The sequence below is a fragment of the Periplaneta americana genome, chromosome 10 (assembly GCF_040183065.1).
Source record: "Periplaneta americana isolate PAMFEO1 chromosome 10, P.americana_PAMFEO1_priV1, whole genome shotgun sequence".
Taxonomy (NCBI): domain Eukaryota; kingdom Metazoa; phylum Arthropoda; class Insecta; order Blattodea; family Blattidae; genus Periplaneta; species Periplaneta americana.
The window spans coordinates 68,142,245-68,166,115 of NC_091126.1; the positions used below are offsets into that span (position 1 = coordinate 68,142,245).

Consider the following 23,871-nt stretch of genomic DNA (forward strand, 5'->3'; position numbering starts at 1 on the left):
AACTAGTGTATTTTGTGACGGCCTTGGTCCCTTCACTGACGGCGTGCTTGGCCAGCTCACCGGGTAGCAGGAGACGGACGGCTGTCTGGATCTCCCGACTGGTGATGGTCGACCGCTTGTTGTAATGCGCGAGCCGCGAAGCTTCCGCGGCGATGCGCTCGAAGATGTCGTTAACGAAGCTGTTCATGATGCTCATAGCCTTTGAACTGATTCCCGTGTCTGGGTGAACTTGTTTCAGAACCTTGTAGATGTAAATGGCGTAGCTCTCCTTCCTCTTGCGCTTCTTCTTCTTATCGCCCTTCGAAATATTCTTCTGGGCCTTGCCGGCCTTCTTGGCAGCCTTTCCGGAAGCTTTGGGGGGCATGGTGCTCGTCTGATGATGAGCCCGGAGGGAGAAAAATATTTAAGTCGCAGGGACAATGCCGTACTGCCTTCCCAGTGCGAGCCAATAGAAACAGCGCAAACGTTTGTGACTTTACGATTGGTCCGCTGTCGATTATTGACGTTGGCGTAAAAGTGAAGGTTACCGTCGGGCCCTGCATCATTTTGGGCGAGGCGTCGTTCTTGTAGTTAAACAGCTGCAAGTAGGAGTAGCATCATGTCGGGTCGTGGAAAGGGAGGCAAGGTGAAGGGAAAGTCAAAGTCTCGATCCAGCCGTGCTGGGTTGCAGTTCCCGGTAGGCCGTATCCACCGTCTTTTGCGTAAGGGCAATTACGCAGAGCGAGTTGGTGCCGGTGCGCCAGTCTACCTGGCCGCGGTGATGGAGTACCTGGCGGCCGAAGTTCTCGAGTTGGCTGGCAACGCAGCTCGTGACAACAAGAAGACTAGGATCATTCCTCGTCACTTACAGCTCGCCATTCGCAACGACGAGGAGCTGAACAAACTCCTGTCCGGCGTCACCATCGCCCAGGGTGGTGTGTTGCCCAACATCCAGGCGGTTCTCCTCCCGAAGAAAACCGAGAAGAAGGCTTAAGCCCCTTCTCCGTAAAACGGCCCTTTTAAGGGCCCCACTAACCTCACAAAAGTCAGAAATAGCCAGTATTGTTAATCCTCTCTCACGGCTTCGTAATGTAATTTCATTACGCGTGTCAACTTTCTCTCTCTCTCTATACCGGTGGGCTGATTTAATATCATCATTCTGTAATTTTGTGCTCTGAACGATGTCGTTGTCCCAGGTTCGCACTGAAGTACTTGAAACCGTTGTACATTTACTAGGCTATTGTGTGATAACACATTATACTGATGCATATAGAAAGGTTTCATTATTATTATATAATTTAACACAATACGAGTTAAATTAGATGATGATGCCAAGGTACATAGTTGGCTTCGAAATTTATGTAATATATTTCTATCATATTAGAGTAATGGAGATTATCGTGAAAATAATCACAAGTCCCCTTCTTTGGTGCCCATCGTGGTTTTAGACATATACGTTTGAATATACTAGTTTACTTTACTACATACTACGAATGAAACTAATTTTGAATAAGAAATCGATAACTGGTGAACAACTTACGGCGTTATAATAGAGTTCCTAATGCGTTTGTTTGTTGGTGCACATATTGGCCGCACGCGCAGGAACCCCAATACTGAGATGATGACATGACCTTCTCGTAGGAATCGAAGGCTTTGACAATTTGCGTTCGAATTTCCCCTCTCTCTGTCGTTTCGTTCGAACCGAAATGACGCAAGCTATACGTGGAAGTTGTCTGACAGGACGAAGTCCTGTGTTCTGACATGCGATGTGTACCTCTTCTCCCCAGTGTTTACCACACTGGATTCCTATGACCTAAAAGTTGGCATTGCAAAAACGTGGTGATGTGATGTTCAGTATGTGTCAATCCCCTCGGTTCCTTGTTACGGTCTGGTGAGCATTGCCTACCTGCGTTGTCATATTACCCACCAATTCTTCGGACAGTGATTATTGACTTACAGAAGTTTACAGTAACAGGTAACATAATCCGAGGAGCAAGGCTTCACAGAGGAATCCGGTCTTTCCACTTGATATACCAAGCGTTGGGGTCAGACCCATTTGAAAAACGGAGAGGCATTTCTTACAACGTCTTTTGCTGATACTGAAGTGCCCCTACGAAATAAGTTCTGTTTTCCGCACTGGCCTGTTGAGCTAGTGGTCACACAGTAAAGGTGAATTAAATTAATCTCGACAACTACTGCCCTTTTTAGACGGATTTTATGGCCCTGAAAAGGGCCGTTTTGCCGACGGATTCGGCAGCAGACGTGTGTAGGCAGTCTAACCGCCGAACCCGTAGAGAGTCCTCCCCTGCCTCTTCAAGGCGTATACCACGTCCATGGCCGTGACTGTCTTCCGCTTCGCGTGCTCGGTGTATGTTACAGCGTCACGGATTACGTTCTCCAGAAAGACCTTGAGAACACCTCTCGTCTCCTCGTAGATGAGGCCGGAGATACGCTTTACGCCTCCACGTCGGGCGAGACGACGAATGGCCGGCTTCGTGATGCCCTGAATATTATCTCGGAGAACCTTCCTGTGGCGCTTCGCTCCACCTTTGCCAAGACCCTTGCCTCCCTTGCCGCGTCCAGTCATGTTGCTCGTGTGACGAAGGTTAAAAGTGATCTCGACGGCTCAAGCTCAAGCTCAAAGTTGTTTGCCCAAAGGGCAACCTGTTTTAGGGTCTTACATATGCCCTCTTCAGGTTACGATGTTTTGTCTGTAGCGACAGTTGAGGCGTGGTCCCGGCTAGGCTTCGCTCGTTGGACTCCCTACGGGTCAGCGTCTTCTCCGCTCACACCAGGCTGCTGCGTTGGCCTTGGATGCTGTTATCTTGCAGATTTATGTGGCTGGATGAAGCTGTTGTCTGTGTTGGTTGTGGTTTACTTTTGTCGCGCGGCCCTATGAAGGGCCGCTGTTGGTTGTTTGTCTGTGGTTGGTCGTGTCACGTTTCAGTGGTGCTAGTGATAGTTGTAGTTTGTTACCCACAAAGTGGTGAGCAACTTGTCTGCGTAAGAGCCGTCTTGCTGTCTGGTTAGCTGTTGCTAAAGTCGATCGTCTTGTCTTGGGTTGGGCGTCTGTCGTGAGGAGTGAAATTGTGAACATCACAATTTCATCTCGCAGTCTGTTGATCTGTTGGTCGATGTAGCTTTCTATTTTCTGCATTGCAGAATTTAGAGCTGCTGCTACGATTTGTTCGGTGTTAGTCTGTGTCGGTTCCGTTGTTGGTTCTGTCGTGTCGGTCGTTGTCGGGTTTACCGCACTGGCGTACGATATTCCAGGTCTTGGTTCGGGAAGTTGGATTGGACTGGATTGTGAGGGTTTAGGAATTGGTGGAGGGATCTGTTGGGGTGTTTGAACCGGGATGTGGGTTGGAGTTTGTTGGGTTGGGTTATGTCGGGGGTAGTTTGGACAGCGTGCTTGGCCCGTATAGTGGGTATCGCTCTTGCAGCTGGCGCAGAACTTGACTTGGTTGTCTGGTGGGTGTTTGCAGTGGACGGGATTTTTTCCGCAAGTGAAACACGTCTTGTCGTTTCGGCAGTCGGTTTTGTTATGTCCATACTGGGCGCAGTTCTGACACGGTCTGTGGAATACTGTCTCGTGGGCTGGCTCGACTTTGTAATTACGTCCGGCTATGTTGATTCCACATAGAAGTTGGTCGGCTGTGGTCACGTCTTGTACTATGAGTCGTACCATCTGCGTCGGCTGGTTAGTCTGGGCGGAGGTTATTCTAGAGATGCGCTTGATTCCAGGGAACTTTTCCCGTAGAATCTGCAACAATTCGTCCTCCGGGATCTGGGTGCCGACATTCTTCATGACGACACTGATCTCTCGGTTTCGTGGAAGTCTTTGTCCTTGGTGAGATGGTGTATGGACGATGAAAAGTTGTGCGGACGGTCCAAAAGTTCTGGCCGGTATGGCTTTAACAAATCGTTCCGCCTCGTCAATCGTCGGGAAGGTAAGTGTCGTCGTTCCTGTAGAGTAGGCCCAGTATTGTCTCGGAGTTTCCATGTTTAAGTTGTTCTGTCTTATAAGCTTCTGGATGAACAGTGGGTTATTGTTGTCAGTCGTGTGTCTAGTGATTTTCACAGTCGTTCTGCTCTTGAGTCGTTCACTTGCGGCTGTGGTGTCTCGGTCTGGTGGTGGTGTGGGTGCAAGGGAATTCTGGGGAGCAGGTTGTGGACTGGGCTTGACCTTCTCGGCTGCCGTGGTCGAACCGGCGCTCGCGGTTGGTCGAGTCTTCTTCTTGCGCCGTGACTTGGCGTTCTGCCAGTCTTGGTCTACCTCTCCTTCGGATTCATTTGAACCTTCAGAAGAGGCAGATTCACTCGTGGTGTAAAAGTACGAGTCCTGGATGTGTTGCAGTGGAGGGGTTTCGGGTCTGGTGGGTTCAGAGGAAGGACCTTCTGAGGGCCGGTCGGGTTTCACGGATCGGGATGGTGCAGGAGGGTCAGTCGGTAGCGTCCAAGGTCCTTGTAGAGTTGCGGTCGGTGGCGCAATGTAGCGGGCTTTCTTCCCGAATTGCTTTGGGTCGGGTCTCGTAGCTTTCTGTAGTTTGAGTCGTGTCGAGAATGTGAACACTCTCGTTCTTGGTCCAAGTGTCAATGTGTCGGCTCGATGAGGAGGTTGGAGCGTCGCTAGTAAGTCTGGGTCAGCGTCTTCGACCATTACTGATCGGTTCGCTCTTTCAGACGGCCAGTTTTTTAGTTCGGTCCACGGGTCCAGTGTTGTCAATTTAGTCTGTAGCGTAGTGGTCTCATGGGAGTCAGTTGTAGGTTGGTCGAGTGTAGTCTCAGTCGTGGTGGAGTGAGTCTTCTTTTTCTTCTTTCCCTTCTTCGTAGTTGTCGGAGCGATGAAAAGTTGACCGCCGTGATCGTCCGTGACGACTGCTGCGTCAGGTGGTTGTCGCGGCGGTCCGCGCCCGCCGCTGCTGCTGCTCATCTCAAGGCCAACCGGCGATGCTGTGACGCGAAGTTCTCGGACGGCGGGTCATTTTTTGGTTTATATACTAAAACCCGCGGACCAATCACATTACGGAAGGGGCGTGGCTTCTCAACGGGCGAAGACATAAATACCCCTCTTGGGGGCAGCGGGCGCGACTGTATTGCGTCAACTTGGGTTGCGAGGACGAAGGAGTAAGCGATGGCACGTACGAAGCAAACTGCGCGTAAGTCCACGGGAGGCAAGGCTCCACGAAAGCAGCTGGCAACGAAGGCCGCTAGGAAGAGCGCACCGGCTACTGGAGGCGTGAAGAAACCCCATCGATACCGACCTGGTACAGTTGCTCTTCGCGAGATCCGTCGTTACCAGAAGAGCACCGAGCTCCTCATCCGCAAGCTGCCTTTCCAGCGCTTGGTGCGTGAAATCGCTCAGGATTTCAAAACCGACCTCCGTTTCCAGAGCTCAGCCGTAATGGCCTTGCAGGAGGCAAGCGAGGCATACCTCGTCGGTCTCTTCGAGGATACCAACCTTTGCGCCATCCACGCCAAGCGCGTGACCATTATGCCCAAGGATATTCAGCTGGCTAGGCGCATCCGCGGCGAGAGGGCTTGAATTAACAAAGGTACTCCTGCCCGCAAAAAGGCCCTTTTCAGGGCCACTAGTTATTTCTCGGAAGAGCCGGTTGTACCGTACTCCAGGTCTCGTTCCTACTACCCTCAGTTCAAGGTCACCTCAATAATATAAATGGTTTCTCCCTTTCCATTCCTCACCGTATCAGCATTTTCCCACAGCCTGTTTGACAAATATCGCAATGTATCCTATAGGTTAATAAACAATTTTTTAATAGAACGATGGATAACAAAGTTTCTTAGGAAAATTAAAAAAAAATTTCACAGTTCTATAATATTGCACATTATATATATTTACCAAATTAAGGGTTAACGCCGCCGGGACGAGTGATCCTCCGTCCGACCGATCACAAGCGCCAAGGCTCAAAGTGGTCCAGAAAGCAAATCTAGCTGGACTAAAAATGTGACATATTTCCATGAAACTTCGCACTATAGTCACTACTGTATAAGAGGAGAAACTACCCCTTTATAGACGATGCGTTTTGACAAAAATTAGTGACTTGTCTCATATATAATATATTGTTTTAATGAAACTTTACACAGTACTTACATGTAGCTCGTTTATACTATATTGGATACAAAATGTGATTATGATTGTATAAGAGTAGCTACTTGTCTCCTATCTAACATTTTTTACTTTCACGAAACTATAACTGTGACTCATTATTTTCGATAGTACAGACGTGGTCTGCTTAGGAAAGGACAAGCGGAAGACTGTGACCTTTGTGACCTCGGGTGGGTATTACGATAACATTTATAACCGTCACCCTGATAAGCATCCGAGCAGCTTATTTCACAAAAGGAGTTTGAATACAAACAATTCCTTCAATCTACTACGATTATTACAATAACTGATTTCATTAATCTCCTCTCTTCTTTAGCAAAATATAAATTACCTTCAATTGGTCGATTCAGCAAACTTGTTCATAAAACTTATCGCTATTGCGTCACGTTTCGCAATTTTTCTAAAGTAAAAACAAAAACACGAACAAACGCCTACTCCTTTAACCTCATCGCTCTCTTATCTCTAGAATCCCGGGGGGTAGAGAACCTGAATTCTCTGTGGTGTGAAACAAAGCAACCCGCAGGAGCAATGACACGTTCAATTGTCCTAATAATAGAAAAAAAATTACACGTCATTTAGTGTATTCAGAACATTTTTACAGGACCGTGTAGGATATTCACTCTCCTGTCGAATAGTTTCGGCGGCTGGTAGGCGATACGCATTAATTAAAATAATACTTGCGTACCTTGTTCAGGACAGTGACTGTGCTACTTTCTTTCTTTCTTTCTTTCTTTCTTTCTTTCTTTCTTTCTTTCTTTCTTTCTTTCCTTTATTTGTAGCTTATTGATGACACCAGATGCCATAACGGAAATGCCGTGATGGTATGTTTGTTTAATATTCAAAATCAAGTGACAGACGCTATTTGACTTTGCGGTGGAGGGGATAGGGACCTGATCTCGGATGTTCCGAGAGATGCCGGCGCACAGTTGTCCAGAACGCAAAACTATGTAAGAAAATCAACTTCATCATAACCGAAGTTTAAGTAATATCTAGGCTTAAACAAAAGCTAGGCATTGTGCACAACAACATACAAAACATCAATATCAGTAAGAGGTGGGACAAAACATGAGTTTTTTTTTTTTTTTTTTTTTTTTTTTTTTTTTTTTTTTTTTTTTTTTTTTTTTAAGTCACGCTCTTCAGTTGATTTTTGTTCGTGGGGTCAGTGGCTGTTTTATATTGTTAAACCTTCCCTTATGGAGGTCATAGGACAAGATGTGTACTTTCATTTAATACGCGAAAAGCAATCTATAATACGTTAGCATTCATTTAATTGGCACGTTTACTGAGATTTGTGCAACTAGTTTTTTTTTTTTTTTTTTTTTTTTACGACATATTTAACAGGCTGTGCATTACAAGTAAACCTGAGTTAACTTTCAATTCTTCTACCCACACATTAATCAAATATTAAACTCTATACGGCTTAAAATTTAGCTGCTACATCCTGCAAACTTAGATGTTATATTCATCTCTTGGTGGCGCTTTACGAATTCGACAGCAGCCACTTTTCAGAGTCTGGATGAAGGAGCTTAATTTCTCCAAGAAAAATTCAACACTTCTTGAACATATAATGAACAACTAAATTATGGAGTATATCCATGAATCTAGCATTTTGTTACCAACTGCGAAAAATATGGCAGGCTAGTCATCTTTTAGGAGCATAATTTCTATTAAAACATTAAAAATTATCAGAAACACTAATTTTTCCCTAATTCCCTAATTACACGAGCATAATTCGTTTTTGCATAGATGCGTATAAAATTTCATGGAAATATGTTACATAGGGGAGAAATTATTAACTCTGTATAAATGTAGCCTCTAAACACAAGAAGTAGATTCCCATATAAAAACCATTATCTGAATTTATGCTACCTGTAACTATACTGTGTGAAATATAATGTAAATATTTCAGTTAAGATAGAAATTATTAATTTAGTCTATAAAGCACTTCCGATACAACTCTTCACACAATAATAATAATAATAATAATAATAATAATAATAATAATAATAATAATTATAGTAATAGTAATAATAATAATAAGAAGAAGAAGAAGAAGAAGAAGAAGAAGAAGAATACACACTCGCCCGAATACAGAAATGTGAAGGGTCAGCAGGACAGAGTATTTGAGAATCATATCATATCATATCATAATATATATTCCTTACATTCATGTTAACAACCCTTAAATGTGCAAAACTTCATATCTCACACTAGTTTATTAAAAAAGGTCGGACTGTAAAGAAAACAACTATCGCAATTTTCATATTTTAAGATTCCCTGCAGTTTATACAATTTCATTTATACCACTTAGGATGTATTCATTAAGGATATGCTAATTTTTAATGAAACACACACACACACACACACACACACACATCTATTATACTAAACATAAACCCACAAGAGAAAACAATACTTGTATTAACTGTAAACATTTTTCTTCCTTTCTTTATTTTTAGCAGAATCCTCCATTTCACCCTTTATCTCACTAGATGCGCTTCCCGCAGACATTCTTCATTATATGTTTCACACACCACTTCGTAACACTTGCAGCGGTTGACTTTTGTTTTCTTGTCTTTTTCTCTAGGGTATATTGTACATAGTGCTCGGTATCGGTGCTCGTTCACGTGATATTTTACCTTTGTTTTTCTTGCTAACTCCTGCCAATTTTTCTGATATTTCCCGTAGTTGATTGGTCAAGTACTGCGGATTGATTCCCGGTTATAACAAACACACCTACACTACATTCCAATGATTTCTGACTCGTTACTGCACATTTTAGAAACACTGTACGGAAGCACACGCAGTCTCTCGTAAATCAACAGGTTACAACAGAGACTTACACTTGCAAACGCGTGGGGATTTCAGAAAATTTCTTACTATTTCAGTACCTTTAACTGTACAACAGATTTTGTTTTCTCGAAAAAGAAAGGTCAACGTTACTATTGACAAAAGACAGAAACGTACGATTACAATACCTTTATTTTAAACAATCTTAGAGGTGGTCTGGGAATTCCTAAACTCACCACGCGACTACTTAACCCTAGACAGGTAATCATCACTGTACTCATGTTAAAGGTAAGCATTCGTAATTTTTACTACTCACATTTTAATTAACTGAAATCAACTCAATATCACACATTTAACAACTTTTACACTTTTCGTAGCCATTAGTGTTCATTTAATTTTAAGTTTGTCATAAAGTCTTTACGTTCATGTTATTGTCCTATTTACAATTAGTGCAAACAACAGCGCGATGTTCTCTGCAGAACCCCTTTTTGCAAAGTCCACAAAATGTTGTCATCATTCTCCTCTTCTTTGCAGGACATTTATAGCAAACAGTACGTTCACCATCTGGCTGCATTACCTGGCATTGTTGTTGCACAGCAATGTTCAGATGTTCTTCAATTGTTGCCCGCAGAGATCGGTGTAAAGTAGGACGTGCAAAGCGGTGCTGCATCCACGGTTTTGTCAGCTCTTCACACAATTGGAAAATGAATTGTTTTCTTGATATTGTTTTCTGAGTTCTTCTAACTATAAATTATCCATGAATTTATACTTGCAATATTTAGCATGTTGTAAAATATTGCTAGTGGCCAGCGCCTCGTCTTTCTATTGCAGGAAAGATTGTGGCACATTTGACATAGTGTATCTACACCACCTTTAGTCCCATTGTAAATAATAATAATAATAATAATAATAATAATAATAAAGGCTTTACATATAACGTGTTGCTTACTGTTGTCATTGCAGTCCACGTCGGTGGGGGTGGGGGGGTTTCTTTCTCCTCCTCCTTCCTCTAAAAAGAGCAGTTACCAGGGTCTAAGGAAGTGAATGCCCTTTTCTTTCTGGGCTCATCCCTACATTTGTCTTAGCTCCTTAGGGAAAACCACGGAAAACCCTCAGGCTTGCGAATAGACTGAATGAATGAGAGGAGAAACTTTAAAGGTACGTGAAAACACGTCCATGCAAGGGAGTTGGGACTGTGAAAAATTGAATATGTGAAATCCAAGACTGTATTTGCCAGGCGAGCAAAGATGAAGAAGAAGAAAGGCTTACGTATGACGTGTGGCTTACTGTTGTCATTGCAGTCCGCGTCGGCCAGCGGTGGGAGGGGGGGGGGGTCAATATACCTGCACATATCAGTTCAAATTATAAAAACCTCTTAATGCTACTGCGGTACTATTCCATTGCCGAACACAATATGAAGAAATTAGCAGATCCCTGAACTGAACTCTTATTACTCTGAAATTACCGCGCAGTACAATTATAGCTATGACGCATTGCAAGCGTTAGTCACCATATCGATTTGCTAAGCAAATTTAATCCCTTTAGAGCATGTCCCCCCCCCCTCCTCCTCCATATCAGCCAACAACATACTGGATGAAGAAGACTCCTGCAAAAGGGACGAATTAAGATTTAATTTTATTTTAATGATAGACTAACATTGCAAAGTTCCAAAATAATTTTTTGCATTCCTTCATTACACTAGTCGTACAAAATTGCGGTCGTATCTCGTACTATCTATACTAATAATAAATCTGTAGCCGAAATTTTTCTGGTAAGTTTCGATTTTCCAAAAGTAATTGGTCCTAACATATATAATTAACCACCCTGAAACCGAAAATCGCATTTTTGAAATTTTTGTTTGTATGTCTGTCTGTATGTTTGTTACCTTTTCACGCGATAATGGCTGAACCGATTTATATGAAAACTGGAATATAAATTAAGTTTGTTGTAACTTAGATTTTAGGCTATATGGCATTCGAAATACATTATTTAAAAGGGGAGTTATAAGGGGGCCTGAATTAAATAAATCGAAATATCTCGCTTATTATTGATATTTGAGAAAAAATGTTACATAACAGATGTTCCTTTAAAAATGATTTCCGTTAAGTTTTATTTTTTTACAACATTTTGATAGGACTGATATTTAATGAGATAAATGAGTTTTAAAATTAAAATAACGCTATCTAAGACGGTGCAATGAATTAAGAACAAATGACTTCGTCTATAAGGGGCCTTGGACAACAACAATCGAAACAGGGGCCTTGGACATCAACAAACAATCGAAAGCTATTAAACATAGCCTACAGGGAATGTTTCTGTGTTTGTATGAAGTAATATCACAAGCTCGTAAATTAACTGATTTGTATAATTAGTTATTATTTCACCATTGGAAACTGTAGTTTCTCTAGATGGACATAATGCTATAATGTTATTACAGTAACGTCTGAGTAAATCGAGGACAGGTAAGATTAAAATAGCTTCTTATGCACAGAAAATTTGATAGGCTATTTTGTACATTCGTTTTCTGTATTTCTTAAAATAATATTTATGTACACGCATTTTAATCTCAGAGAATTAACGAACAACGAGAGTGTATTGATTTAGTATGCAGTAATAGTACTTTAGCTTGGCAATCCATTATTTTAATAATTCATATTTTAACTATGCTCAATTGAATCGTGTTAAAATACATAAAATATATATGCAATAAATGCAGTGCTAAAAAAAAATTGGGTAATATGCGAAGCAGATTATCTTGCGCTGTTGTAAAAGTTGTTCCCTGGATCAGACGTCCTATTTTAATTATGTAATTACTTTATATTTATTTCTAACAGGTGGAGCGGAGCGAACGGGTACGGCTAGCTAACAATAAGTGAGAACTTACAATACAACAACAACAACAACAACAGCTGATAATCTGAAAGGGAACATAGTAATTTGGGGTGAATTAAAATGCAGCTTCCATTCGTTTAAAATTTCTTTAAATTTTAACTAAATATTAATGTAGATATTACCTCTAAAGGTAAATGGGGGCATGTTTCACAACGCTAACAAATTACAAATTAACAATATACAATTAACAACGGAAATATTACATATGCTTGTTAACTGTGTTTCACAATGCAATCTTATTCACTTGTATGTTTTAACGAACTTTACAAAATCGGCGAAACAAACTTACAAATACGCATAATTGGTTGAACAAAATCGCCAACGACAGTTTACAAAAATCACTAAGGATCAGAGGTAAAGTAGCTGTAATTTTAGAACTATCGATGGACATGTTTATATTTTTTTATATATATTTTATTTAGATTTTGCTACATCGGCGACAACGGAGTTTCGCGGCATGCAATTGGTCGAGCATACCAATGCATTAATTAGCCTACGACTTAACTGACGAAAGTTAGCGCGAAATTCATTCAAATAATTGATAAATAATGGATTTGACCCACGTAGTTATATGCAGTTGATAGAGCAGCTAACATGTCCATCCATTAAAATCAACTTCGCTCTCTGCTGGTCCATCAGTATATTTTATTGTTTCATCCATAACCTCGCCAACATTAGGGAACCCAGCAGGAGGAGCATAAAAATCCTTTGCCCGAGTAAGCACATTCGGTGATCAATAACCCGCCTCGAGTTTTTTCAATCTTGTAACAACATCAACTACCATGTGTGAACTTTTGCACACTGTAATCTTATAAATTCCGTTCTTATCTGCTAACGCAGGGAACTGAGAGCTACTATGCAACCAATGCAGTTCTCGCTTTGAGGTTAGGGCACCACTTTTCCCTTTCAGATGTTGCATGTGATGTCCCATATCTTGTAGGAGAGATTACAGCGAAATGGGATTCGGAACGACTTCAGAATACTGCGTAAGTAATGCCGACATTGCATTATTAAGTGATTGGTTTTCGGTGCAAAGTTTTTCTTCTTTAAGTGCGAGTATTTATTAAATACGTTCCTCGTATATAAGAACTAACGCGGTATTCTGAAGTATAGCGCGGGATTCATTCGAAACCTTTCATTAATATTCGTACAATGATACGAACGTGGCCGGAAAATTCTACGTTAGGCCTAAATGCAAAATCTTCGTCTGAGTCGCTAGAACTACTCAATAACATCACAACTGCTTCAGTGTAATTCTTAATGGTACCCTGTTACTATAAAATTGATTTTATACATATGTGTTTATTTTTTTCATTCACAATTAGAAGCTATTTCAACAGGGCTACTGTAGAAAATGTGCTAACTTCACTAGTAAAGTTTAGTTTACACGTTTGTAAAATTACTCCTTCGTTGTGAAACAAACATATCACTTGTAAAGAGCGCAAAATTTCATTCGTAAAGATTTGATTTCCTTTGTACAGTCCACCTTTACAAACAAAGATTGTGAAACAGAAGTTTACAAACAGAGTTCACAATTTCCAAAGATTGTAAACTTTGTGAAACACCCCACTGGTGAATCAGCACGCCGAGCTCGATCGAAATACAACCAGTTACTATTATTTCCCTATCGTTTTTTGACATTTGATTCCGCGTCCTACCCCTTTCATTCGTTACTAACCAACAACGCCAATAGCAGAAGGTAACGCAAAAACAGTCACCGGTTCCCCGATGCATGGCTTTCTCTCTCAATGTCAACTGAGAGTTAAAAATATTCATTATAATATGCACTTTCCACTCACTCCTCAGAATGTCTTCTTTATTTTTATTTATTTATTTATTTATTTATTTTTAAAGATATGTGAGCTACGTACTGTATGTCTGATGTTTTGCCATCGTACATTCAAATATTTATATTCACTGTACAGTACAGCGAACTGTTTATACTTACTGTACATGCTATAACTACTTCTCCCAACTCCGCTATTGCTATATTTCCTAAACTAAACGCTGATATTGAAATAACGCCTGGTCTGATAATGCAGTCTGTTTAAATTTCTACCGACCAAGTTCTGCCCTTCATCATGGGAAAACAACGAGCTTCTTTAAAGGATACAACTACTAGGACAGAGATATTTTCATTATGGAATTTGTACTACCCACTGAAATGTAGTAACTAATGGGATTTTAATTAGCCATATATGTACAGTATATTACATTCTTTACCTAAAATGTCTCTAACTTCTAGGGAGAGCGCGAGGTACGTTCACAATCCCCTGAATACATATTCCCTTCTTCGAGAAAACGCAGAGAAGTGAACCGTCTCATATGAATATGCTACCAGTCATAAGTTTCAATACGGAGCTGCAAGTACTTAAGAATTATCAATTACTCTACAATTATGCAGCGGCGTCATCATCCAAGCTATAGCTGGAATAGGGAAGGGAACATAATATCCCATAAGTCTTATTAGAACACGCTGGAAATAGTGACGTAAAAAAAAAAATCGCCAACGGCACGTGGTGTTCCCAAGCGGTCACCCATCCAAGTACTGACCACGCCCAATGTTGCTTGACTTCGGTGATCGGACGAGAACCGGTATTTTCAACATGGTATGGCCGTTGCCGATGAAACTGCGTAATCTGTAGGCACTTGAGGACGATGGGATTGGGGTGCACTCGATAAAACCTGCACTCGCTCACACACACACGTAAACTGCCTGCTTAGACTCTGTACCTAAATTACCAAGCTCGTTGGATGTCATTGGGATAGATGATAAATCTATCTATCAACGGCAGTTTGGTTACGTTTCAACGTCACACACTGCTGGATTGACACGGGATTAATAAAACAGCTAGTCGGCATTCTAAGTTAAGCCACAGGTGGATTGTTGTTCAACAGCGGAGCCTCCTTTCAACCACATGGTTGTGGAACTGTAGTCGGATTTTCGACATCATTTTCATGCCATACTACGGAACTTCACACAAACTTCAATTCACTTCTTGCACCGGCGGCTACTACGAATGGACTGAAGCTCGCTACTGACTAGGGGGGGGGGGGACATTTGTCTCTTGATGGATTACGTGACAGATATATAAAGTATCAGTCGTATGTTATGAACCCGAGTTTCAATAAAGATAGATTACCCGTATGTCCACAGATTCTCAGTAGTGGCCTGCGGAAGGATTATGACCGCGGTCGACAAGTTACCTTCTAAGTTGTTTTCCCTCAACAATTAATGCTGCCAAGTGAGTAGGAATGACACCGCGCTCTCATATAAGTCGTACGAAACTATTAAGGAAACGAATTTGCCTCGTGGATCCAAGTCTCCCATGGACTGCCTATAATGTATTATCTATCCTAGAAGTGTTATCGGGGTGATTATTTAAATTTTCACTCGGTGGGAAACGCTGTTGTTCTTCATTCATCTACTCTGTTATGAATAACTTGTGGCCCTTAAAAGGGCCGGTTGCTGATTCCCTAGCAAGCACTCCCGCTTACTTGGAACTAGTGTATTTTGTGACGGCCTTGGTCCCTTCACTGACGGCGTGCTTGGCCAGCTCACCGGGTAGCAGGAGACGGACGGCTGTCTGGATCTCCCGACTGGTGATGGTCGACCGCTTGTTGTAATGCGCGAGCCGCGAAGCTTCCGCGGCGATGCGCTCGAAGATGTCGTTAACGAAGCTGTTCATGATGCTCATAGCCTTTGAACTGATTCCCGTGTCTGGGTGAACTTGTTTCAGAACCTTGTAGATGTAAATGGCGTAGCTCTCCTTCCTCTTGCGCTTCTTCTTCTTATCGCCCTTCGAAATATTCTTCTGGGCCTTGCCGGCCTTCTTGGCAGCCTTTCCGGAAGCTTTGGGGGGCATGGTGCTCGTCTGATGATGAGCCCGACGACGACGACGACATTTGGACACAGAACATCTGTGCCGTGGACCTGCTTTAGGGATTTTGTATAACCCTTTTCAGGTCTTAGATTTTGTTGTGTTATAGATAGTTTTGCTTGAAGAAGAAAGCACGGGGGAGAGGTTGTTTGGTGTGTGGTTGTCTAGTGCTGCCTTGCTAAGTATTCTTGGTGGTCATTCATCAGACGGGAGACTGTGAGGTGGGGCTGACCGGGTGGTATTGTTTGGAAGAGTACAGAGGTGAAATTTTTATTAATAGCTTTATGTGTGTATTTTATGTTTTTGTGTTGTATATATAGGGTGATGGGTTTGATGTTAGAGATGGTGTATACTGTTCTATTTTGTGTGTTTCGTGGCAGTTGAAATGTTTTGCGTAGAAGTCTACGTTCCAGTGATTCTAATTGAGAAAGTTGAGAGTTAGATACTCTGGAGAACAGCTGGGACGCGTGTAAAAGTGACGGTCGGATAATTGATTTGTAAATTAGAGCTGTTGTATGTGGCCGGCACCCTGGCTTTGCTTGGTTGCCTGCGACGTTGTAGAGGAGTTTGATGGCGTTTGTGATGCGTGATTTGATGTTGATGACGTGACGGTGTAGTTTCAGTTTGTTTGATATGGTGATGCCGAGGTATGTGATGTGGTTGGTGTATGGGATTATGGAGTTTTTGCAGCGGATGGCATAACGATCTCTCATGAGTTTTTTGGGGTAGCGTCTCTTTTTTAGAATCATTGTTTGTGACTTTGCAGGATTGATTCTCATGCGCCACATGTCTAGCCAGACGTTTAGGTTCCGTAGTGTTTCGTTGACATGGCTGTTTGTGTATCTGATGTCGTGGGCTGTGGCTGTGATAATAATGTCGTCAGCAAATTGTCCGATATGTACGCCTTCGCGGGGTGGGATGGGGATGTCAGAAACATATATATTGAAAAGGATTGGGGAGAGTACTGTGCCCTGTGGGACTCCGCCTTCAATTTGGAATGGTTGGGATAGGGAGCTGTTAATTTTTATGTGGGCGGTTCTGTTACGAATAAAATCTGATAGCCAGCGGGTTAGGGGTGGGGGAAGGCCGATGTTGTGTAGCTTATATCGTAGTCCGTCATGCCAAATGGAGTCAAATGCTCTGGTTGTGTCGATTGTCACCACTGTTGATGTCATGTGTCTCTCAAAGCCGGATTCAATTGGTGTCAAGATTTTGAGGATTTGGTCTGGGATTTCTATGCCTTTTCTGAATCCGGCTTGTGTGTCTGGGATGATGTCATTGTCCTCAATGAAATGGTGTAGTCTATTGTTTATGATTCTTTCCATTAGTTTGCAGATGGTCTGGGTCAGGCTGATTGGTCGATAGTTGTTTGCGTCAGTGGCGTCTTTGTTAGGTTTTGGAAACATAAGTATATGTGCGAGCTTCCATCGGGCTGGTAGTGCGCCAATATACAGACTTGCTGTAAACAAGTTAGCGAGGTAGTTTAAGGCTGTGGGAGGATAATTTTTGAAGAGTATATTGTGAATGCTGTCGGGGCCGGCTGCGGTGTTTCGTGTTTTGTGAATGGCATGTTCTATTTCTTGTGTCGTTATGGGCGCTATGATGGGGTGATCCAATGGTTGTGGTTCGTAAGGTATGCGCAAGGGATTAAATATGTCTGGGTTGTTCTCGATTTGTGCGGTGATTGCATTGTAGTGTGGTTCATTGTAATCTGGATGGTGTGGGACGGTGTGTATTCGGGATAGGATGCGGTGGAAGTGTTCCAGTTTGTCTTCTGTGTTGAATATGACTTCATGTTGGTTTATGAGAGGATATTGTGGGAAGGTGTTGCCCTTTAACTTGTTTATCAGTTTCCAAAACCTACCAGGGTTGTCTTTGTGATTAGAGTTTAGCTGGTTGATAATGTTTCTCCATTTTGTCTGTTCGTAGTGTTGTATTGCATTCCGAACGTCCTGTTGGAGTTTTCGGTAGAGTCTTCTGTTATCATCACTGTGGTCTCTCATATACAGTCTGTGTGCTCGCCGCTTGGTCTTGATAATGTCGATGATATACGGGGGTAATCGTCTTCTTATTGTTCCGTCATTTCTCGTGCGCGGCACCGCTTTGTCTCTAGCGTCACACGTAACTTTTAGCAGTATTTCGTCCGCATTTTCAAGGTCTTCTAACGATTTGATTTCTGAGGGAGGGGGGAGGTTCAAGTCAAAGTATTCTGTAAATGTATCCCAATCCGATTGATGATATTTATAACTTTTTCTAGGGGTAATTGGGGCTGTTGGGCTCCAAATGGGGGTGGTGATTTTTAGTTCGATTGGGCAATGGTCGCTGTTCAGTGGGGGAAGAATTTCGGCCTGGAGCACTCTATTAAATATTGGTGGTGTTGTCAGTATTCTGTCTGGGGTTGTGGCGTGGATATCGTTGACTGTTTGTGGATATCTAGTTGGGGCTGTAGGTATTAGTTTGAAGTCGGTGCGGTGAAGAATAAGTTCTAGTTGTCGCCCTGCTGCGTTTGTCCTTCTGTCTCCAAGTGCAATGTTGGATGCATTCAGGTCGCTGAGTATTATGGATTTATGATTTGTGTTGAGATGGTTGATGAGTGGCGTGGGGAATGGCGCGTTTGGTGGGACGTAGAGTGTGGTGATGAATATGGGGTAATTGTGTATGGCGAGTTTGATAGTGACATGTTCAAAGTTGTTGAATTGTGGAGGGTTCGTGACGTCAGTTATAGGAAGTGTGTCGCGACAGAGTAAAGCAACTCCCCCTCCTCGGCGATTTCTGTCTTTACGGATAAAACGATATCCACGCATTGTAAATTTATCATTCACACCTAGATGGGTTTCATTTAGGCTAACTATGTCCGGGTCGCGTTCCAAAATTAAGTGCTCCAGTTCGGTGCGATTACCGTAAAGGTTACGTATGTTGCTGTGTATAATAGTCAGGTCATGTCTCTGTCGTGCGTGGTGGCCCATTACGTGGTGGTGGAGGAGCTCGGGCGTACATCGGTGTTGCTTCGGTCATTAGCTCGACAAGCGTTATCATTCGTGCGGGTCTTATGTTGGGGAGGGAAGTTCATGGGTTCTATGGTCACTCTCAGTTTTTTATCGATGAAGTTGTGCAGTACACGTTTTTTGAGGATCTTTTTGGCTGTAGTATTAGCCGTTTTGAGTGTAGCCTTCCTCTTGACAGGAGTTTCATCAGACGCCAGGAGTGCTACTATGAAAGTCATGAGTTTGTCTTCTAGGGCTGAGATCTTGTCGTCTATGTATTTTTCTAGGTTTTTGGTTATTGTCTTGACTGTCTCTAGGTCGACCGGTATACTGTCGTCTGTTTTCTTGGATGTCGTGGCTTTGCGTGCTTCTGGGGTGGGAGTGGGATGAGGTTCTGGGATGGCTAAGGTTTTCACTGGTGAGCTGGTAGTGATGTTTGGTGTACCCTCTCTTATGATGAGCCCGGAGGGAGAAAAATATTTAAGTCGCAGGGACAATGCCGTACTGCCTTCCCAGTGCGAGCCAATAGAAACAGCGCAAACGTTTGTGACTTTACGATTGGTCCGCTGTCGATTATTGACGTTGGCGTAAAAGTGAAGGTTACCGTCGGGCCCTGCATCATTTTGGGCGAGGCGTCGTTCTTGTAGTTAAACAGCTGCAAGTAGGAGTAGCATCATGTCGGGTCGTGGAAAGGGAGGCAAGGTGAAGGGAAAGTCAAAGTCTCGATCCAGCCGTGCTGGGTTGCAGTTCCCGGTAGGCCGTATCCACCGTCTTTTGCGTAAGGGCAATTACGCAGAGCGAGTTGGTGCCGGTGCGCCAGTCTACCTGGCCGCGGTGATGGAGTACCTGGCGGCCGAAGTTCTCGAGTTGGCTGGCAACGCAGCTCGTGACAACAAGAAGACTAGGATCATTCCTCGTCACTTACAGCTCGCCATTCGCAACGACGAGGAGCTGAACAAACTCCTGTCCGGCGTCACCATCGCCCAGGGTGGTGTGTTGCCCAACATCCAGGCGGTTCTCCTCCCGAAGAAAACCGAGAAGAAGGCTTAAGCCCCTTCTCCGTAAAACGGCCCTTTTAAGGGCCCCACTAACCTCACAAAAGTCAGAAATAGCCAGTATTGTTAATCCTCTCTCACGGCTTCGTAATGTAATTTCATTACGCGTGTCAACTTTCTCTCTCTCTCTATACCGGTGGGCTGATTTAATATCATCATTCTGTAATTTTGTGCTCTGAACGATGTCGTTGTCCCAGGTTCGCACTGAAGTACTTGAAACCGTTGTACATTTACTAGGCTATTGTGTGATAACACATTATACTGATGCATATAGAAAGGTTTCATTATTATTATATAATTTAACACAATACGAATTAAATTAGATGATGATGCCAAGGTACATAGTTGGCTTCGAAATTTATGTAATATATTTCTATCATATTAGAGTAATGGAGATTATCGTGAAAATAATCACAAGTCCCCTTCTTTGGTGCCCATCGTGGTTTTAGACATATACGTTTGAATATACTAGTTTACTTTACTACATACTACGAATGAAACTAATTTTGAATAAGAAATCGATAACTGGTGAACAACTTACGGCGTTATAATAGAGTTCCTAATGCGTTTGTTTGTTGGTGCACATATTGGCCGCACGCGCAGGAACCCCAATACTGAGATGATGACATGACCTTCTCGTAGGAATCGAAGGCTTTGACAATTTGCGTTCGAATTTCCCCTCTCTCTGTCGTTTCGTTCGAACCGAAATGACGCAAGCTATACGTGGAAGTTGTCTGACAGGACGAAGTCCTGTGTTCTGACATGCGATGTGTACCTCTTCTCCCCAGTGTTTACCACACTGGATTCCTATGACCTAAAAGTTGGCATTGCAAAAACGTGGTGATGTGATGTTCAGTATGTGTCAATCCCCTCGGTTCCTTGTTACGGTCTGGTGAGCATTGCCTACCTGCGTTGTCATATTACCCACCAATTCTTCGGACAGTGATTATTGACTTACAGAAGTTTACAGTAACAGGTAACATAATCCGAGGAGCAAGGCTTCACAGAGGAATCCGGTCTTTCCACTTGATATACCAAGCGTTGGGGTCAGACCCATTTGAAAAACGGAGAGGCATTTCTTACAACGTCTTTTGCTGATACTGAAGTGCCCCTACGAAATAAGTTCTGTTTTCCGCACTGGCCTGTTGAGCTAGTGGTCACACAGTAAAGGTGAATTAAATTAATCTCGACAACTACTGCCCTTTTTAGACGGATTTTATGGCCCTGAAAAGGGCCGTTTTGCCGACGGATTCGGCAGCAGACGTGTGTAGGCAGTCTAACCGCCGAACCCGTAGAGAGTCCTCCCCTGCCTCTTCAAGGCGTATACCACGTCCATGGCCGTGACTGTCTTCCGCTTCGCGTGCTCGGTGTATGTTACAGCGTCACGGATTACGTTCTCCAGAAAGACCTTGAGAACACCTCTCGTCTCCTCGTAGATGAGGCCGGAGATACGCTTTACGCCTCCACGTCGGGCGAGACGACGAATGGCCGGCTTCGTGATGCCCTGAATATTATCTCGGAGAACCTTCCTGTGGCGCTTCGCTCCACCTTTGCCAAGACCCTTGCCTCCCTTGCCGCGTCCAGTCATGTTGCTCGTGTGACGAAGGTTAAAAGTGATCTCGACGGCTCAAGCTCAAGCTCAAAGTTGTTTGCCCAAAGGGCAACCTGTTTTAGGGTCTTACATATGCCCTCTTCAGGTTACGATGTTTTGTCTGTAGCGACAGTTGAGGCGTGGTCCCGGCTAGGCTTCGCTCGTTGGACTCTCTACGGGTCAGCGTCTTCTCCGCTCACACCAGGCTGCTGCGTTGGCCTTGGATGCTGTTATCTTGCAGATTTATGTGGCTGGATGAAGCTGTTGTCTGTGTTGGTTGTGGTTTACTTTTGTCGCGCGGCCCTATGAAGGGCCGCTGTTGGTTGCTTGTCTGTGGTTGGTCGTGTCACGTTTCAGTGGTGCTAGTGATAGTTGTAGTTTGTTACCCACAAAGTGGTGAGCAACTTGTCTGCGTAAGAGCCGTCTTGCTGTCTGGTTAGCTGTTGCTAAAGTCGTTCGTCTTGTCTTGGGTTGGGCGTCTGTCGTGAGGAGTGAAATTGTGAACATCACAATTTCATCTCGCAGTCTGTTGATCTGTTGGTCGATGTAGCTTTCTATTTTCTGCATTGCAGAATTTAGAGCTGCTGCTACGATTTGTTCGGTGTTAGTCTGTGTCGGTTCCGTTGTTGGTTCTGTCGTGTCGGTCGTTGTCGGGTTTACCGCACTGGCGTACGATATTCCAGGTCTTGGTTCGGGAAGTTGGATTGGACTGGATTGTGAGGGTTTAGGAATTGGTGGAGGGATCTGTTGGGGTGTTTGAACCGGGATGTGGGTTGGAGTTTGTTGGGTTGGGTTATGTCGGGGGTAGTTTGGACAGCGTGCTTGGCCCGTATAGTGGGTATCGCTCTTGCAGCTGGCGCAGAACTTGACTTGGTTGTCTGGTGGGTGTTTGCAGTGGACGGGATTTTTTCCGCAAGTGAAACACGTCTTGTCGTTTCGGCAGTCGGTTTTGTCATGTCCATACTGGGCGCAGTTCTGACACGGTCTGTGGAATACTGTCTCGTGGGCTGGCTCGACTTTGTAATTACGTCCGGCTATGTTGATTCCACATAGAAGTTGGTCGGCTGTGGTCACGTCTTGTACTATAAGTCGAACCATCTGCGTCGGCTGGTTAGTCTGGGCGGAGGTTATTCTAGAGATGCGCTTGATTCCAGGGAACTTTTCCCGTAGAATCTGCAACAATTCGTCCTCCGGGATCTGGGTGCCGACATTCTTCATGACGACACTGATCTCTCGGTTTCGTGGAAGTCTTTGTCCTTGGTGAGATGGTGTATGGACGATGAAAAGTTGTGCGGACGGTCCAAAAGTTCTGGCCGGTATGGCTTTAACAAATCGTTCCGCCTCGTCAATCGTCGGGAAGGTAAGTGTCGTCGTTCCTGTAGAGTAGGCCCAGTATTGTCTCGGAGTTTCCATGTTTAAGTTGTTCTGTCTTATAAGCTTCTGGATGAACAGTGGGTTATTGTTGTCAGTCGTGTGTCTAGTGATTTTCACAGTCGTTCTGCTCTTGAGTCGTTCACTTGCGGCTGTGGTGTCTCGGTCTGGTGGTGGTGTGGGTGCAAGGGAATTCTGGGGAGCAGGTTGTGGACTGGGCGTGACCTTCTCGGCTGCCGTGGTCGAAACGGCGCTCGCGGTTGGTCGAGTCTTCTTCTTGCGCCGTGACTTGGCGTTCTGCCAGTCTTGGTCTACCTCTCCTTCGGATTCATTTGAACCTTCAGAAGAGGCAGATTCACTCGTGGTGTAAAAGTACGAGTCCTGAATGTGTTGCAGTGGAGGGGTTTCGGGTCTGGTGGGTTCAGAGGAAGGACCTTCTGAGGGCCGGTCGGGTTTCACGGATCGGGATGGTGCAGGAGGATCAGTCGGTAGCGTCCAAGGTCCTTGTAGAGTTGCGGTCGGTGGCGCAATGTAGCGGGCTTTCTTCCCGAATTGCTTTGGGTCGGGTCTCGTAGCTTTCTGTAGTTTGAGTCGTGTCGAGAATGTGAACACTCTCGTTCTTGGTCCAAGTGTCAATGTGTCGGCTCGATGAGGAGGTTGGAGCGTCGCTAGTAAGTCTGGGTCAGCGTCTTCGACCATTACTGATCGGTTCGCTCTTTCAGACGGCCAGTTTTTTAGTTCGGTCCACGGGTCTAGTGTTGTCAATTTAGTCTGTAGCGTAGTGGTCTCATGGGAGTCAGTTGTAGGTTGGTCGAGTGTAGTCCCAGTCGTGGTAGTGTGAGTCTTCTTTTTCTTCTTTCCCTTCTTCGTAGTTGTCGGAACGATGAAAAGTTGCCCGCCGTGATCGTCCGTGACGACTGCTGCGTCAGGTGGTTGTCGCGGCGGTCCGCGCCCGCCGCTGCTGGTGCTCATCTCAAGGCCAAACTGCGATGCTGTGACGCGAAGTTCTCGGAGATGCAGTGGAGCCTCTGTTGTACGTCTCTGTACCTCGTCCGTCGGCAGAATGATGTGATGATGATCTCGACGGCGAAAAAAAAAAAATCGAAAAATCGAAGGAGAATTGGGAGGAAAATTTAAAAGGTACGCAAAACGCGTCCTTGCAAGGGGTTGGGGGCTGTACAAAACTAAATATGTGAGCTCC

The 23,871-nt window shown here is 43.9% G+C and overlaps 1 protein-coding gene and 1 non-coding gene across 3 annotated transcripts in view; one reads left to right on the plus strand and one right to left on the minus strand.

Annotated features, from left to right (window-relative positions):
- cher (filamin protein cher) overlaps positions 1-23,871 on the plus strand; it is a 1,020,924-nt gene that overhangs the window by 551,030 nt on the left and 446,023 nt on the right. The window lies entirely within an intron of this gene.
- Positions 14,293-14,411, minus strand: LOC138708258 (5S ribosomal RNA). The gene has a single exon (XR_011334664.1). It is a non-coding gene; the product is annotated as a 5S ribosomal RNA (ribosomal RNA).